Here is a 6,641-nt window from a genome sequence, read left to right on the forward strand (position 1 = left end):
GTTCATTCTCTTTATGACGTGTGTGTGTGACCTGCCTAGATCATTGGCATTGATTGTATAAAAATAAATAAATTAACAATCTGTTTGCCAGAGTCTAAGCAATAATCTTAAAATCTGTATTCAGCAGGGACATTGCTCTATGAGAAGAAGGCAAAAGCAAATTGTTACCCTTCTTTAACATAGCCATTATGAAAGATTCTAGGAAGGACCATATTACCTTTGGCTGGTCTATCACTATCAATAGTGAATCCTTAAAATCTCAATATAACTCTGGTGGGAATCCATCCTCGCTTGGAGATTTGCCAGCTTGTAGTGCACTCAATGCTTTCCCTAGCTCCTCCTCTGTAAGAGTAAGATCTAGTCCCTCCTGCTCCTCTGGGCTTAAATTTGGGAGATCTAATCTGGCCAGAAACTTGTCCATTCAATTAGAATCCCTAGTCCATTCAGATTTATACAGTCCTTCATAAAATTCTCATTAATTTCTTTTGGCTTATACGAGAACTGGCAATTCGCTGTTTATATTGCATTGATTGTTCTAGAGCAGTGGTTTCCAACCTTTTTTATACCCTGCACTCCTAAAAATTTTTAATATGTTCTCACATCCCTGAAACTATTAATTTATTTAAGAATAAAGGTGACCAAAACAAATTTGTCTAATTATTTTTTAATAATATATAAACAAAAATGAAACCTATGGAAAAGAAAAAAATATATTACAACAAATTAAAAGTTGCATAAACCCTACAAAAAATTATATCTTCATCCATGCATGAAATTTCTTTAAAAAAAATTAAAGAACTAATGTTCAAATCTTCATAAGCCAATTTAAATTTAATGACTTGTTGTTTATTGCTTAAGAGTTTTTCAAAACGTGGCACTTTGTTGATGATAGCAGTCCACATGTCTGCCTGTGCATCCAAGCGATTTCTAGATTTTGTCTTGATTGACCAAAGGGCATGAAATCCAGACTCGCATAAGTATGTCATCGCGAATGGGATGAGCACAGTTAGTGCTTTTTCACTAAGTCTTGGAAACATGTCCATTGCCGAACACCAATATTGTTCCAAAGTTTTGCTTTCAAACTGCATTTCAGGAACATGATTTGTGCGCAGTTCAATCTTCCTTTAGCTCTTCATCATCTTACATGTTATCCAAATTGAAGGAATATGGATTTATAATCCATTCTTCAGAAGTCAAATGACTTTGACAGTATTTCCAAATGATCCACAATTTCTTCACACACACTTCGAATTAGGGACTCATCATCATCAACTATTTCTTCGAGTGATGGAAAATTTGAAAGATTCCCTCATTTAACTCATCGACACCAAAGATGTAAATTTTCTTTGAAAGCTTTTCACTTTTTGCAGCATTTCAATATGTTTGTTTTTCTCTTGAGATACACTCAGGTCATTCATACACTCAAATAGGCTAGTATTTGGTTAAATTCTTGTGATTCCATTTCTCCGGGCAGATAATAGTCATGTTCCTTCAGAAAAGCTTCGACTTCCTCTCGCAGTTCGAAGAAGCGAGTTAAAGCTCTGCCACGTGACAGCCAGCGGACTTGCGTGTGGAAATCCAAAACTGAATGCACACTTCCAAAATCTTCACAAAGCGACTTGAAGAGGTGGTGGTTCAGAGCATGACCCCTAATCCTGTTGATGGTCTTCACAGAAGTGTCAAGGACCTTTATCAACTTTGGAGGCAATGTTTTTGATGCCAGAGCATGTCGATGAAGAAAACAGTGGGTACCTTGCAAGTGTGGAATCTCTTGATTCATCAGTGCAAAAAATCCTGATTTGTTTCCTAGCTTAGCAGGGGAACCATTGGTACACAAAAAACCAATAATTTGGATATCTAAGTCATATTTTGCAAAGAAGTCCTTCACACATTGGAAGACATCTTTTCCTTTTGTGGTTGTTTTCAGATCTTCACAGAACAGGAAATCTTCTATTATGACACCATCATGGACATAACTCACTAATGCGATGAGTTGACTGCAATTTTCAACATCAGTTGTTTTGTCCAACTGAAGAGAGACTTTCAAGGGACTAGCCCTAATATCTGCGATAACTTGGTCCAAAATGTCCAAACTCAAATCACCAATTTGGCTCTGAATAACATTATTTGATAACGGCACTAATTTAAGCTTGTTTGAGGCTTCTTTTCCCAGAACAATTGTTGCCAGTTCTAATGCACATGGTTTTATCACCTCTTCTGCAATTGTATGGGGCTTCTTGGATTTGGCTACTTTATACACCACGTGGTATGAAGCCATCAGCAGATATAAAACTTAATTTTGGAAGGGTTGCTCGAGAATCAAAGCGGACCCTTTTAGCTTTCGATGATTCAACATCATGGACTTCAACATCTGCTCCACCATGCCGGTTGTTGAAGTATTCCTGCAGCTTAGATGGCTTCAAAATTGTGTTTGAAAAGACAGCGTCACAAAGCATGCACTGGGGTTTTTGCAGATCCTCAGTTGTTCCGGTGCAAGTGAAACCAAACTGCACATAATCATTATTCCATTTCCTTTTCTTTGACATAATGAAGGGTTCATTAATAATTTACATAACACAAATAAATAATAAATAAAAATCGAATGTAATTCGCTACAAAACATTAAACAACAAGTTTGGCCCCCATTTTAAATGTCCCGATTTTTATTTATATATATATAAATATAATATTTATATTTTAAAAAATTATAGGGCGATGTCATTTAAAAGGAAACAGCTCGTCGAAACGCACTAAAATTCATAGAGAATCTCATTCTATTGAATAGAGAAAAAGAGGACATCCCCATCTTCAATTTGGACTTTAAAAAAAAAATGATATTTTTATCTTGAATATATAGGACAGTATAAACAAAAAAACTGAAATGTTATCTCGCATCCTTGGTTGGGAAACCCTGTTCTAAAGGCTTGTTCTCCCTTTAACTGCCAAGCGAAGAAATTGTGAACTTTCCTCCAACTCTTAATACTTTTGCCTTGACCTTGCAAGGGACTTCTCCATACTATACGTCTGAAGCATATTATATTCCAATTTCTTGATTGTCAGAGCTCTCTAGTCGTCCTCTAAGCCTGATTTCTCAAAATCCTTCTCTAATTGGGTAATGTCCTTTTCTAATTCCTCCACCACCCTCATAATTTTTCTTGACTGTCTTTGTGTACCCAATTATATGCCCCCTCAAGTATTCCTTATGGATGTCCCATAGAAGGAATTTATCTATAGTAGAGGGGCAGTTGGCCTCACAAAACAAGGCTATTTCAACAACAGGGTTTTAAGATGCCACCTGTATGCTGTGTCCTGCTTATCTGGCATTTCTATTGTCAAAACCATGGGGGATTGGTCCAAGTGAAGCCTTGCCCCATATTCAGCTTCCATGATCCTACCCTATATATGGGCTGAAGCCAAAAAAAAGTATATTCTAGAGTAGGAATCATGTTGCTTTGAGTAAAATGAGTAATACCTCTTTCTTGGATGCTTTATCTGCCACTCATCTATCAAATTCAGCTCCCTCATGCTTTCGCTATTCCCGTCTGAGTTATTCATTTTGTGGATTTATCCAGCAATGGATCCAGATATCGACTGAAGTCACTCCCCATGAGAATATTTTCATTTGCCTCTGCCAATCATAGGGAATGTCCTGTATACATTTTTCATCATAATTGGAGGTGTAGATATTCACTGAGGTCCAGGGTTCTGAATATATCTGACGGTGCACCATAACGAACCTTCCCATTTTGTCTGCAATCACCCTCTGCACCTGCACTGGAATACTCTTCCTCACAGAATTGATAATACCTTGCCTATGGAGGGTATGACATTACCCACCCATCCCCTTTTTAACCTTCTGATACTCCTGCATCTCTTGGAGGAAGGCCAGATCTATCCTCATCTTTTTAATGTGTGCCAAGACCCTTTTTCGTTTCACCTGTCTGTTTAAGCTGTTAACATTGAAAGTAGCATACTTCACACTTTAAGCCATTACACCAGTGCTCCCTCCCTAAATGTTTCCGCTCCATCTCCGCCATCACACCCCCACAGACCCAATCTCTTACCATTTGCCCGTTGATCCACTCGGTCCAAGTCATGGCAGGCCCTGGGAGGAAAAAAGGATGCCACAGACCCACTCTTCCACAGCATACATACCCACTCACAACCATATCCTCCAAATAATAAAAGGGAACACATTCCCCACACACATCATACATGAGTCTCAGCTGCCCTCCACTCACACCTCTGGTGGTCACTCTCCTCCTCTCACTGTCATTACCCCTTACCATGCAGTCACCATGACTCTCCATTCTCACCCTCCACCCATCCAGTCCCAGAATGCCCCAGACCCTTATAACATCTTTTATCATCATTTTATTTGAAATCAGAAAACTTCCAAAAGCCCATTCTTTTATATAACACAGAAATCCATGTCCTCGCAGTCTATCAGGTTTAATAATTTTTTTTAAAGTTATTGCTCCGTTTCTTCTTTTACACTTTGTCCACCATTTAGTACCAGCAGTGTATTTATAAACTGACATGCTTTTACTATAAATATAAAAAAAAATCCTCCTCCCCCCACCAACCCTGGCAACATAATTTTCACGGTAGCGGGATGACGTAGAAAACAATCATAGCCATTTTGTTTGCCGATCGCTTAACTTGTTCAAAGTCTTTCCAATCCTTGAGCAGAGCTGCACTAATATCTGGTTAAAAGAACACTTTTGACCCCCTGTTCTCCAAGGGAGTCCCCTCTGAATTTCCCCTTTTGCCGCCACCCCTAATATTTTCTTCATAATCTTGAAAATATTTTAACTTTATAAGGATTGACTGGGGTCTTTTTCCCAGTCCTGGCTTTGAGATTTGGCCTCTAAAGGCTCTTACTATTTTAATGGGGGTTCCCAGCACCTCCTCTCCTAGTGCTTCAGTGGTGATCCATTTAATTAGGAACTCTGTAAGATACCTCCCCTCAGAGTCTTCTTTCAATTCCACTATTTTAATGTTGCAGCATTTTGTGAAGTTTTTCAGGAAGTCCAGCTTCCCCCATAACTCATCTCTTTCTTTGAGGAGACCTTTAATTTCTTACTTCATTGTGGCAATCTATCCTCCCCTGGCCCAACCTCTCCTCTATCTCAGTCACCCTGCTGGTTATATTCACCAGGGCCCCCTCTATCTTGTCTAATTTTTCTGACATCTCTGGTCCTTCTGTCCACTACCTTCTCCAACCTATTTTCCATTTGGGTCAGAGTCTGTAAAATGCCTCTTAAGGAGGGCTACGGGTCCCCCTCCTCCCTTTTCTGTAGCAGCCTGGCCTTCCAGCTTCTGGCCTCGTGGCTGGGTCCCTCGCACACTCGACCGCCGCCATTAGCATCGCACTCGCCTTGCTGACCCTCGTCTCTGACTCGATCCTCACGATTGCTGTGATCGCTGTCCTGGTTGACCTCCTCCTCTGAGCTCATTAGTCCTGAACTCCCTTGCTTCTGTCCACCTGCTCCAAGGCTCTACCACCTTCTCTGCCATTCAGGACCATTCCTCCGCTCTGGGCACAGCCTGTTTGTGGAACTCCCATTGGTGCTGGGGTTGGGGGGAGGGTGGTTGTGTCATCTTCATTGGCTCTTGGGACAGCACTGCCATTACTCCTGACACGAGGCCCCTCCACTTGCCTTGGATCCTTGTCAGGCTGCCCATTTCCTCGCTGCATTTTTGCTTTTTTTCTTGTTGATTGAAGCTTCCTCATCCTCTTATATTCAGACAGGATTTTGTTTTTTTTGTCCTGGATTTTAGAATTTTAATGCTGTTTTCTGGTCTAGGTCTGGGAGCTCTTAGGATCAGTATCTTCTGAGATTCTCACCTTCACGTGACCCCCTCTTTATATCATTCTTATGTTTATTAATCTGAAACTTAAACAAATTGAAAAAGAAAGACGAGACATTAATATCTTCATATAAAAATTATCTTTTTAACCATTTTCTTGATGCTGAAATTTATAAAAAGAAGCAAATAAAGCAAATCTATACAATCCATGCTATAATCTATCAGCACCTCCAACTAACCCTTGATCTGACTTTTCTGCATCCATCCGAGCCTTTGATCTTTATTCTGAACACCTCCCACTCTTTTGGGCTGCTTTTTCCCTCCAACAGCTCACTCCACTGTGTCACCCGACCTTGTTCTTGGGAGGCAACCTTTATCTACTCTGTGATTGTGGTCTCTGTAGAAAAGGCCTTGCATCAGCAGATGGCTCTCTGGGCCTCATGTGGCACCGAGCTTCCATTAGTTCTTGAACAAAACATTTATTGTCCACCCCTCCACACCCTCTCCATACACCAACTGTTAAGCATCTGGAACGTGAAGGGACTGAACGTTCTGTATTTATTTATTTTTTCCCTGATATTCTCCATTATGTTAAACACTACTTATGATTACTTTCATTCCTTTATCATTATGTTCTTCGTGGCCAGTGCTTCTTTTCATTTAAAATAATATTTTTCAACTCTCCAATTTATATGAGCCTTTAAAATTTCCATCTTTTCCAATAAAATCTCCCTGTGGATAAACCTGAGGACTTTATAGTGGTCTGAACAAAAGAGAAACTGCATCAGACAAAATGTACAATTCAGAGAAGTTGCATTAATCAAAGA

The 6,641-nt window shown here is 39.8% G+C and overlaps 1 pseudogene; it reads right to left on the reverse strand.

The window, feature by feature from the left end:
• Positions 1-1,414: 1,414 nt before the first annotated feature.
• LOC138753092 (protein FAM200C-like) lies at positions 1,415-2,546 on the reverse strand (annotated as a pseudogene).
• Positions 2,547-6,641: the final 4,095 nt, after the last annotated feature.

Source organism: Narcine bancroftii, chromosome 2, assembly GCF_036971445.1.
Source record: "Narcine bancroftii isolate sNarBan1 chromosome 2, sNarBan1.hap1, whole genome shotgun sequence".
In the NCBI taxonomy this organism is placed as follows: Eukaryota; Metazoa; Chordata; class Chondrichthyes; order Torpediniformes; family Narcinidae; genus Narcine; species Narcine bancroftii.